Source organism: Oncorhynchus nerka, linkage group LG20 (assembly GCF_034236695.1).
Source record: "Oncorhynchus nerka isolate Pitt River linkage group LG20, Oner_Uvic_2.0, whole genome shotgun sequence".
Lineage (NCBI taxonomy): Eukaryota > Metazoa > Chordata > Actinopteri > Salmoniformes > Salmonidae > Oncorhynchus > Oncorhynchus nerka.
The window spans coordinates 12309780-12323762 of record NC_088415.1 but is presented as its reverse complement, the minus strand read 5'-3'; the positions used below and the strand labels follow the sequence as shown (position 1 = coordinate 12323762).

General features: G+C 59.7%; 1 protein-coding gene across 4 annotated transcripts in view; it reads right to left on the bottom strand.

Annotated features, from left to right (window-relative positions):
- Positions 1–13983, bottom strand: part of LOC115125019 (extracellular sulfatase Sulf-2-like) — a 342598-nt gene that overhangs the window by 282752 nt on the left and 45863 nt on the right. For all 4 annotated transcript variants that reach the window (XM_065005239.1, XM_065005241.1, XM_065005237.1 and 1 more), the window contains exon 2: positions 12479–12552. The gene's annotated coding sequence lies outside the window, so the exon portion shown is untranslated. The remainder of the gene's footprint in view (positions 1–12478; positions 12553–13983) is intronic.

The window sequence follows — 13983 nt, the reverse complement described above, 5'->3', positions numbered from 1 at the left end:
CCTACAGCCCACATGGACCGACCAACAGCCCACAACACCCTACAGCCCACATGGACCACAACACCAACAGCCCACAACACCCTACAGCCCACAACACCCTACAGCCCACATGGACCAACAGCCCACAACAACAGCCCACAACACCCTACAGCCCACATGGACCGACCAACAGCCCACAACACCCTACAGCCCACATGGACCGACCAACAGCCCACAACACCCTACAGCCCACATGGACCGACCAACAGCCCACAACACCCTACAGCCCACAACACCCTACAGCCCACATGGACCACCAACAGCCCACAACACCCTACAGCCCACATGGACCGACCAACAGCCCACAACACCCTACAGCCCACATGGACCGACCAACAGCCCACAACACCCTACAGCCCACAACACCCTACAGCCCACATGGACCGACCAACAGCCCACAACACCCCACAACAGCCCACATGGACCGACCAACAGCCCACAACACCCTACAGCCCACATGGACTACAGCCCACAACAACAGCCCACAACACCCTACAGCCCACATGGACCGACCAACAGCCCACAACACCCTACAGCCCACAACACCCTACAGCCACAACATACAGGACCCTACAGCCCACATGGACCAACAACAGCCCACAACACCCTACAGCCCACATGGACCACCAACAGCCCACAACACCCTACAGCCAACACCCATGGACCCCAACAGCCCACAACACCCAACAGCCCACAACACCCTACAGCCCACATGGACCGACCAACAGCCCACAACACCCTACAGCCCACATGGACCGACCAACAGCCTACAGCCCACATGGACCGACAACAACAGCCCACAACACCCTACAGCCCACATGGACCGACCAACAGCCCACAACACCCTACAGCCCACAACACCCTACAGCCCACATGGACCGACCAACAGCCCACAACACCCTACAGCCCACATGGACCGACCAACAGCCCACAACACCCTACAGCCCACATGGACCGACCAACAGCCCACAACACCCTACAGCCCACAACACCCTACAGCCCACATGGACCGACCAACAGCCCACAACACCCTACAGCCCACATGGACCGACCAACAGCCCACAACACCCTACAGCCCACATGGACCACCAACAGCCCACAACACCCTACAGCCCACAACACCCTACAGCCCACATGGACCGACCAACAGCCCACAACACCCTACAGCCCACATGGACCGACCAACAGCCCACAACACCCTACAGCCCACATGGACACCAACAGCCCACAACAGCCCACCCAACAGCCCACAACACCCTACAGCCCACATGGACCGACCAACAGCCCACAACACCCTACAGCCCACATGGACCGACCAACAGCCCACACACACAGCCCACAACAGCCCTGGGACAGCCCACAACACCCTACAGCCCACATGGACCGACCAACAGCCCACAACACCCTACAGCCCACATGGACCGACCAACAGCCCACAACACCCTACAGCCCAACATGGACCGACCAACAGCCCACAACACCCTACAGCCCACATGGACCGACCAACAGCCCACAACACCCTACAGCCCACAACACCCTACAGCCCACATGGACACGACCAACAGCCCACAACACCCTACAGCCCACATGGACCGACCAACAGCCCACAACACCCTACAGCCCACATGGACCGACCAACAGCCCACAACACTACAGCCCCATGGACCGACCAACAGCCCACAACACCCTACAGCCCACATGGACCGACCAACAGCCCACAACACCCTACAGCCCACAACACCCTACAGCCCACATGGACCGACCAACAGCCCACAACACCCTACAGCCCACATGGACCGACCAACAGCCCACAACACCCTACAGCCCACATGGACCGACCAACAGCCCACAACACCCTACAGCCCACAACACCCTACAGCCCACATGGACCGACCAACAGCCCACAACACCCTACAGCCCACATGGACCGACCAACAGCCCACAACACCCTACAGCCCACATGGACCGACCAACAGCCCACAACAACAGCCCACAACACCCTACAGCCCACATGGACCGACCAACAGCCCACAACACCCTACAGCCCACATGGACCGACCAACAGCCCACAACACCCTACAGCCCACATGGACCGACCAACAGCCCACAACACCCTACAGCCCACAACACCCTACAGCCCACATGGACCGACCAACAGCCCACAACACCCTACAGCCCACAACACCCTACAGCCCACATGGACCGACCAACAGCCCACAACACCCTACAGCCCACATGGACCGACCAACAGCCCACAACACCCTACAGCCCACATGGACCGACCAACAGCCCACAACACCCTACAGCCCACATGGACCGACCAACAGCCCACAACACCCTACAGCCCACATGGACCGACCAACAGCCCACAACACCCTACAGCCCACATGGACCGACCAACAGCCCACAACACCCTACAGCCCACAACACCCCAACAGCCCACATGGACACCCAACAGCCCACAACACCCTACAGCCCACATGGACCGACCAACAGCCCACAACACCCTACAGCCCACATGGACCGACCAACAGCCCACAACACCCTACAGCCCACAACACCCTACAGCCCACATGGACCGACCAACAGCCCACAACACCCTACAGCCCACATGGACCGACCAACAGCCCACAACACCCTACAGCCCACATGGACCGACCAACAGCCCACAACACCCTACAGCCCACATGGACCGACCAACAGCCCACAACACCCTACAGCCCACAACACCCTACAGCCCACATGGACCGACCAACAGCCCACAACACCCTACAGCCCACATGGACCGACCAACAGCCCACAACACCCTACAGCCCACATGGACCGACCAACAGCCCACAACACCCTACAGCCCACAACACCCTACAGCCCACATGGACCGACCAACAGCCCACAACACCCTACAGCCCACATGGACCGACCAACAGCCCACAACACCCTACAGCCCACATGGACCGACCAACAGCCCACAACACCCTACAGCCCACAACACCCTACAGCCCACATGGACCGACCAACAGCCCACAACACCCTACAGCCCACATGGACCGACCAACAGCCCACAACACCCTACAGCCCACATGGACCGACCAACAGCCCACAACACCCTACAACACCCAACAGCCCACAACACCCAACAGCCCACAACACCCTACAGCCCACATGGACACCCAGCCCACAACACCCCAGCCCACATGGACCGACCAACAGCCCACAACACCCTACAGCCCACATGGGACCAACAGCCCACAACACCCTACAACATGGACCGACCAACAGCCCACAACACCCTACAGCCCACATGGACCAACACCAACAGCCCACAACACCCTACAGCCCACATGGACCGACCAAAAGCCCACAACACCCTACAGCCCACATGGACCGACCAAAAGCCCACAACACCCTACAGCCCACAACACCCTACAGCCCACATGGACCGACCAAAAGCCCACAACACCCTACAGCCCACATGGACCGACCAACAGCCCACAACAACAGCCCACATGGACCGACCAACAGCCCACAACACCCTACAGCCCCACATGGACCGACCAACAGCCCACAACACCCTACAGCCCACATGGACCGACCAACAGCCCACAACAACAGCCCCATGGACAGCCCACAACACCCTACAGCCCACATGGACCGACCAACAGCCCACAACACCCTACAGCCCACATGGACCGACCAACAGCCCACAACACCCTACAGCCCACATGGACCGACCAACAGCCCACAACACCCTACAGCCCACAACACCCTACAGCCCACATGGACCGACCAACAGCCCACAACACCCTACAGCCCACATGGACCGACCAACAGCCCACAACACCCTACAGCCCCCACATGCCCACATGGACCAACAGCCCACAACACCCTACATGGAGCAGCCCACAACACCCTACAGCCCACATGGACCGACCAACAGCCCACAACACCCTACAGCCCACATGGACCGACCAACAGCCCACAACACCAACAGCCCACAACACCCTACAGCCCACAACACCCTACAGCCCACATGGACACCAACAGCCCACAACACCCTACAGCCCACATGGACCGACCAACAGCCCACAACACCAACAGCCCACAACACCCTACAGCCCACATGGACCGACCAACAGCCCACAACACCCTACAGCCCACATGGACCGACCAACAGCCCACAACACCCTACAGCCCACATGGACCGACCAACAGCCCACAACACCCTACAGCCCACATGGACAACAGCCCACAACAACAGCCCACAACACCCTACAGCCCACATGGACCGACCAACAGCCCACAACACCCTACAGCCCACATGGACAACAGCCCACAACACCCTACAGCCCACAACACCCTACAGCCCACATGGACACGACCAACAGCCCACAACACCCTACAGCCCACATGGACCGACCAACAGCCCACAACACCCTACAGCCCACATGGACCGACCAACAGCCCACAACACCCTACAGCCCCATGGAACACCCAACAGCCCACAACATGGACCAACAGCCCACAACACCCTACAGCCCACATGGACCGACCAACAGCCCACAACACCCTACAGCCCACATGGACCGACCAACAGCCCACAACACCCTACAGCCCACATGGACCGACCAACAGCCCACAACACCCTACAGCCCACAACACCCTACAGCCCACATGGACCGACCAACAGCCCACAACACCCTACAGCCCACATGGACCGACCAACAGCCCACAACACCCTACAGCCCACATGGACCGACCAACAGCCCACAACACCCTACAGCCCACAACACCCTACAGCCCACATGGACCGACCAACAGCCCACAACACCCTACAGCCCACATGGACCGACCAACAGCCCACAACACCCTACAGCCCACATGGACCGACCAACAGCCCACAACACCCTACAGCCCACATGGACCGACCAACAGCCCACAACAGCCCACAACACCCTACAGCCCACATGGACCGACCAACAGCCCACAACACCCTACAGCCCACATGGACCGACCAACAGCCCACAACACCCTACAGCCCACATGGACCGACCAACAGCCCACAACACCCTACAGCATGGACCGACCAACAGCCCCAACAGCCCACATGGACCAACAGCCCACATGGACACCCTACAGCCCACAACACCCACAGCCCACAACACCAACAGCCCACAACACCCTACAGCCCACATGGACCGACCAACAGCCCACAACACCCTACAGCCCACATGGACACCAACAGCCCACAACACCCTACAGCCCACAACACCCTACAGCCCACATGGACCGACCAACAGCCCACAACACCCTACAGCCCACATGGACCGACCAACAGCCCACAACACCCTACAGCCCACATGGACCGACCAACAGCCCACAACACCCTACAGCCCACATGGACCACCAACAGCCCACAACACCCTACAGCCCACAACACCCTACAGCCCACATGGACCGACCAACAGCCCACAACACCCTACAGCCCACATGGACCGACCAACAGCCCCAACAACAGCCCACATGGGACCGACCAACAGCCCACAACACCCTACAGCCCACATGGACCGACCAACAGCCCACAACACCCTACAGCCCACATGGACCGACCAACAGCCCACAACACCCTACAGCCCACATGGACCGACCAACAGCCCACAACACCCTACAGCCCACAACACCTACAGCCCACATGGACACGACCAACAGCCCACAACACCCTACAGCCCACATGGACCGACCAACAGCCCACAACACCCTACAGCCCACATGGACCGACCAACAGCCCACAACACCCTACAGCCCACAACACCCTACAGCCCACAACACCCTACAGCCCACAACACCCTACAGCCCACATGGACCGACCAACAGCCCACAACACCCTACAGCCCACATGGACCGACCAACAGCCCACAACACCCTACAGCCCACATGGACCGACCAACAGCCCACAACACCCTACAGCCCACATGGACCGACCAACAGCCCACAACACCCAACAGCCCACAACACCCTACAGCCCACATGGACCGACCAACAGCCCACAACACCCTACAGCCCACATGGACCGACCAACAGCCCACAACACCCTACAGCCCACATGGACCGACCAACAGCCCACAACACCCTACAGCCCACAACACCCTACAGCCCACATGGACCGACCAACAGCCCACAACACCCTACAGCCCACATGGACCGACCAACAGCCCACAACACCCTACAGCCCACATGGACCACCAACAGCCCACAACACCCTACAGCCCACATGGACACGACCAACAGCCCACAACACCCTACAGCCCACATGGACCGACCAACAGCCCACAACACCCTACAGCCACATGGACGACCAACAGCCCACAACACCCCACAACAGCCCACCCTACAGCCCACATGGACCGACCAACAGCCCACAACACCCTACAGCCCACAACACCCTACAGCCCACATGGACCACCAACAGCCCACAACACCCTACAGCCCACATGGACCGACCAACAGCCCACAACACCCTACAGCCCACATGGACCGACCAACAGCCCACAACACCCTACAGCCCACCACAACAGCCCACAACCCTACAGCCCACATGGACCACCAACAGCCCACAACACCCTACAGCCCACAACACCCTACAGCCCACATGGACCGACCAACAGCCCACAACACCCTACAGCCCACATGGACCGACCAACAGCCCACAACACCCTACAGCCCACATGGACAACACCCAACAGCCCACAACACCCTACAGCCCAACACAACACCCTACAGCCCACATGGACCGACCAACAGCCCACAACACCCTACAGCCCACATGGACCGACCAACAGCCCACAACACCCTACAGCCCACATGGACCGACCAACAGCCCACAACACCCTACAGCCCACAACACCCTACAGCCCACATGGACCGACCAACAGCCCACAACACCCTACAGCCCACATGGACCGACCAACAGCCCACAACACCCTACAGCCCACATGGACCCCAACAGCCCACAACACCCTACAGCCCACAACACCCTACAGCCCACATGGACCGACCAACAGCCCACAACACCCTACAGCCCACATGGACCGACCAACAGCCCACAACACCCTACAGCCCACATGGACCGACCAACAGCCCACAACACCCTACAGCCCACAACACCCTACAGCCCACATGGACCGACCAACAGCCCACAACACCCTACAGCCCACATGGACCGACCAACAGCCCACAACACCCTACAGCCCACATGGACCGACCAACAGCCCACAACACCCTACAGCCCACAACACCCTACAGCCCACATGGACACCAACAGCCCACAACACCCTACAGCCCACATGGACCGACCAACAGCCCACAACAACAGCCCACATGGACCGACCAACAGCCCACAACACCCTACAGCCCACAACACCCTACACAACAGCCCACAACACCCTACAGCCCACATGGACCGACCAACAGCCCACAACACCCTACAGCCCACATGGACACCCAACAGCCCACAACACCCTACAGCCCACATGGACCGACCAAACCCACAACACCCTACAGCCCACAACACCCTACAGCCCACATGGACCGACCAACAGCCCACAACACCCTACAGCCCACATGGACCGACCAACAGCCCACAACACCCTACAGCCCACATGCACCGACCAACAGCCCACAACACCCTACAGCCCACAACACCCTACAGCCCACAACACCCTACAGCCCACAACACCCTACAGCCCACATGGACCGACCAACAGCCCACAACACCCTACAGCCCACAACACCCTACAGCCCACAACACCCTACAGCCCACAACACCCTACAGCCCACAACACCCTACAGCCCACATGGACAGCCCACAACCCACAACACCCTACAGCCCACAACACCCTACAGCCCACCACCAACAGCCCACAACACCCTACAGCCCACAACACCCTACAGCCCACATGGACCGACCAACAGCCCACAACACCCTACAGCCCACATGGACCGACCAACAGCCCACAACACCCTACAGCCCACAACACCCTACAGCCCCAACACCTACACAGCCCACAACACCAACAGCCCACAACACCCTACAGCCCACAACACCCTACAGCCCACATGGACACCAACAGCCCAACAGCCCACAACACCTACAGCCCACATGGACCGAACCCAGCCCACAACACCCTACAGCCCACAACACCCTACAGCCCACAACACCCTACAGCCCACAACACCCTACAGCCCACATGGACCCCAACAGCCCACAACACCCTACAGCCCACATGGACCCTACAGCCCACAACACCAACAGCCCACAACACCCTACAGCCCACAACACCCTACAGCCCACAACACCCAACAGCCCACAACACCCTACAGCCCACAACACCCTACAGCCCACATGGACCGACCAACAGCCCACAACACCCTACAGCCCACATGGACCGACCAACAGCCCACAACACCCTACAGCCCACATGGACCGACCAACAGCCCACAACACCCTACAGCCCACAACACCCTACAGCCCACATGGACCGACCAACAGCCCACAACACCCTACAGCCCACATGGACCGACCAACAGCCCCACAACACCCTACAGCCCACAACACAACCTACAGCCCACATGGACCGACCAACAGCCCACAACACCCTACAGCCCACATGGACCACCAACAGCCCACAACACCCTACAGCCCACAACACCCTACAGCCCACATGGACCGACCAACAGCCCACAACACCCTACAGCCCACATGGACCGACCAACAGCCCACAACACCCTACAGCCCACATGGACCGACCAACAGCCCACAACACCCTACAGCCCACAACACCCTACAGCCCACAACACCCTACAGCCCACATGGACCGACCAACAGCCCACAACACCCTACAACGCCCACAGACCGACCAACAGCCCACAACACCCTACAGCCCACATGGACCGACCAACAGCCCACAACACCCTACAGCCCACATGGACCGACCAACAGCCCACAACACCCTACAGCCCACAACACCCTACAGCCCACATGGACCGACCAACAGCCCACAACACCCTACAGCCCACATGGACCGACCAACAGCCCACAACACCCTACAGCCCACATGGACCGACCAACAGCCCACAACACCCTACAGCCCACAACACCCTACAGCCCACATGGACCGACCAACAGCCCACAACACCCTACAGCCCACATGGACCCTACAGCCCCAACAGCCCACAACACCCTACAGCCCACATGGACCAACACCAACAGCCCACAACACCCAGCCCACAGCCCACAACACACCCTACAGCCCACATGGACCGACCAACAGCCCACAACACCCTACAGCCACATGGACCGACCAACAGCCCACAACACCCTACAGCCCACATGGACCGACCAACAGCCCACAACACCCTACAGCCCACATGGACCATGGACCGACCAACAGCCCACAACACCCTACAGCCCACATGGACACCAACAGCCCACAACACCAACAGCCCACAACACCCTACAGCCCACATGGACCGACCAACAGCCCACAACACCCTACAGCCCACATGGACCGACCAACAGCCCACAACACCCTACAGCCCACAACACCCTACAGCCCACATGGACCGACCAACAGCCCACAACACCCTACAGCCCACATGGACCGACCAACAGCCCACAACACCCTACAGCCCACATGGACCGACCAACAGCCCACAACACCCTACAGCCCACAACACCCTACAGCCCACATGGACCGACCAACAGCCCACAACACCCTACAGCCCACATGGACCGACCAACAGCCCACAACACCCTACAGCCCACAACACCCTACAGCCCACATGGACCGACCAACAGCCCACAACACCCTACAGCCCACATGGACCGACCAACAGCCCACAACACCCTACAGCCCACAACACCCTACAGCCCACATGGACCGACCAACAGCCCACAACACCCTACAGCCCACATGGACCGACCAACAGCCCACAACACCCTACAGCCCACATGGACCCCAACAGCCCACAACACCCTACAGCCCACATGGACCGACCAACAGCCCACAACACCCTACAGCCCACATGGACCGACCAACAGCCCACAACACCCTACAGCCCACAACACCCTACAGCCCACATGGACCGACCAACAGCCCACAACACCCTACAGCCCACAACACCCTACAGCCCACATGGACCGACCAACAGCCCACAACACCCTACAGCCCACATGGACCGACCAACAGCCCACAACACCCTACAGCCCACAACACCCTACAGCCCACATGGACCGACCAACAGCCCACAACACCCTACAGCCCACATGGACCGACCAACAGCCCACAACACCCTACAGCCCACATGGACCGACCAACAGCCCACAACACCCTACAGCCCACAACACCCTACAGCCCACATGGACCGACCAACAGCCCACAACACCCTACAGCCCACATGGACCGACCAACAGCCCACAACACCCTACAGCCCACAACACCCTACAGCCCACATGGACCGACCAACAGCCCACAACACCCTACAGCCCACATGGACCGACCAACAGCCCACAACACCCTACAGCCCACAACACCCTACAGCCCACATGGACCGACCAACAGCCCACAACACCCTACAGCCCACAACACCCTACAGCCCACATGGACCGACCAACAGCCCACAACACCCTACAGCCCACATGGATCGACCAACAGCCCACAACACCCTACAGCCCACAACACCCTACAGCCCACATGGACCGACCAACAGCCCACAACACCCTACAGCCCACAACACCCTACAGCCCACATGGACCGACCAACAGCCCACAACACCCTACAGCCCACAACACCCTACAGCCCACATGGACCGACCAACAGCCCACAACACCCTACAGCCCACAACACCCTACAGCCCACATGGACCGACCAACAGCCCACAACACCCTACAGCCCACATGGACCGACCAACAGCCCACAACACCCTACAGCCCACAACACCCTACAGCCCACATGGACCGACCAACAGCCCACAACACCCTACAGCCACATGGACCGACCAACAGCCCACAACACCCTACAGCCCACAACACCCTACAGCCCACATGGACCGACCAACAGCCCACAACACCCTACAGCCCACAACACCCTACAGCCCACATGGACCGACCAACAGCCCACAACACCCTACAGCCCACATGGACCGACCAACAGCCCACAACACCCTACAGCCCACATGGACCGACCAACAGCCCACAACACCCTACAGCCCACATGGACCGACCAACAGCCCACAACACCCTACAGCCCACATGGACCGACCAACAGCCCCACATGGACCGACCAACAGCCCACAAGGACCGACCAACAGCCCCACATGGACCGACCAACAGCCCACAACACCCTACAGCCCACATGGACCGACCAACAGCCCACAAGGACCGACCAACAGCCCCACATGGACCGACCAACAGCCCACAACACCCTACAGCCCACATGGACCGACCAACAGCCCACATGGACCGACCAACAGCCCACAACACCCTACAGCCCACATGGACCGACCAACAGCCCCACATGGACCGACCAACAGCCCACAACACCCTACAGCCCACATGGACCGACCAACAGCCCACAAGGACCGACCAACAGCCCCACATGGACCGACCAACAGCCCCACATGGACCGACCAACACCCCCACATGGACCGACCAACAGCCCCACATGGACCGACCAACAGCCCACAACACCCTACAGCCCACATGGACCGACCAACAGCCCCACATGGACCGACCAACAGCCCCACATGGACCGACCAACAGCCCACATCTACCGACAAACAGCCCCACATGGACCGACCAACAGCCCCACATGGACCGACCAACAGCCTCACATCGACCGACAAACAGCCCCACATGGACCGACCAACAGCCCACAAGGACCGACCAACAGCCCCACATGGACTGACCAACAGCCTCACATCGACCGACCAACAGCCCACATCGACCGACCATCAGCCCCACATGGACCGACCAACAGCCCCACATGGACCGACCAACAGCCCCACATGGACCGACCAACAGCCCCACATGGACCGACCAACAGCCCCACATCCACTGTTCAACCCTTTCAATCTTCACTCTCCTCCATCGTTGTTCCCTCTCTTCTATCACTCACTCTCTCTCTCTCTCTGTCTCTTTTGACAGGCTCCCTGCTGCCCGTCCCCCTGACAAATTACTGTGTTGTGTTGTGTTGTGTGAAACTGCAGAGTGAGCGAGAGCCATCACTGACGCTGCCAGAGGGATTCAGCTAGCAGTGGTGTGAGGACAGAGACAGCAGCAGATACCTCCTAAACCCCAAACCCCCCCTTTCTCACAGCAGCAACACCACCGTCCCTCAGCATCTGTTCCTCATCAGGTCTCTAACCCCCCTCCCCCGTCACTCACCTGTGAATGGAAGGTTGGGTTCTCTGGGGATGGTCGGAGTCTCTTTATGTGTGGAGGAGCGGCTGGACTCAAGGCTATATGAAAACAAGCACAAACAGAGCTGGAGTCATCTCAGGGTGAAGAGCAACACAAAGCACAAGTCAGAACAAAGCGCCTCTTTCTTTGCATCCTGTATACCCAGTCCTCCGTCTCTCCTTCTCTTTCTCCTTCGCTCTCCCGCGCTGGCAGTGACTCATTTCACCTACGGCTTGACTCAATTCTACTTTAAAACAAGATGGTGAGAGAAAGAGAGAAAGGGGGATGGAGGGAGAGGCGCATTTGCAATCAAAAGACTTCAATGTTTGCCTGTCTCTCTGTCCTCTTCCACCACTCCCCTCTCCCCTTCCACCCCTTCTCCCTCTCCCTCTCTCTGTCCCCTTCTACCCATTCTCCCTCTCTGTCCCCTTCCACCCCTTCTCCCTCTCCCTCTCCCCTTCCACCCATTCTCCCTCTCCCTCTCTCTGTTCCCTTCCACCCCTTCTCCTCTCCCTCTCTCTGTCCCCTTCCACCCCTTCTCCCTCTCCTCTCTCTGTCCCCTTCCACCCCTTCTCCTCTCCCTCTCCCCTTCCACCCATTCTCCCTCTCCTCTCTCTGTCCCCTTCCACCCCTTCTCTCTGTCCCCTTCCACCCCTTCTCCCTCTCCCTCTCCCTCTCTCTGTCCCCTTCCACCCCCTCTCCCTCTCTCTGTCCCCTTCCACCCATTCACCTCTCCCCTCTCTCTGTCCCCTTCCACCCTCTCCTCTCTCTGTCCCCTTCCACCCCTCTCCTCTCTCTGTCCCCTTCCACCCATTCTCCCTCTCCCTCTCTCTCTGTCCCCTTCCACCTCCCTCCCTCCCTCTCTCTGTCACCTTCCACCCCTCTCCCTCTCTCTGTCCCCTTCCACCCATTCTCCCCTCCCCTTCCACCCCTTCTCCTCTCCCTCTCTCTGTCCCATTCCACCCATTGTCCTTTCTCTGTCCCCTTCCATCATTCTCCCTCTCTCTGTCCTCTTCCATCGTTCTCCCTCTCTCTGTCCCCTTCCACCCCCTCCCTCTCTGTCCCCTTCCACCCATTCTCCTCTCTCCGTCCCCCTTCCACCCATTCTCCCTCTCTTTGTCCCCTTCCATCCCTCCCCTCTCCCTCTCTCTGTCCCCTTCCATCCCTCCCCTCCCGCTCTTTGTCCCCTTCCACTCATTCTCCCTCTCCCTGTCCCCTTCCATCCCTCCCCTCTCCCTGTCCCCTTCCATCCCTCCCTCTCCCGCTCTTTGTCCCCTTCCACTCATTCTCCCTCTCCTTGTCCCCTTCTATCCCTCCCCTCTCCCTCACCCTCTCCCTCTCCCTGTCCCCCTTCCACCCCCTCTCCTCTCTCTGTCCCCTTCCACCCGAGCTCTCCCTCTCTCTGTCCCTCCCACCCATTCTCCCTCTCCCTCTCTCTGTCCCCTTCCACCTCCTCTCCCTCTCTCTGTCACCTTCCACCCCCTCTCCCT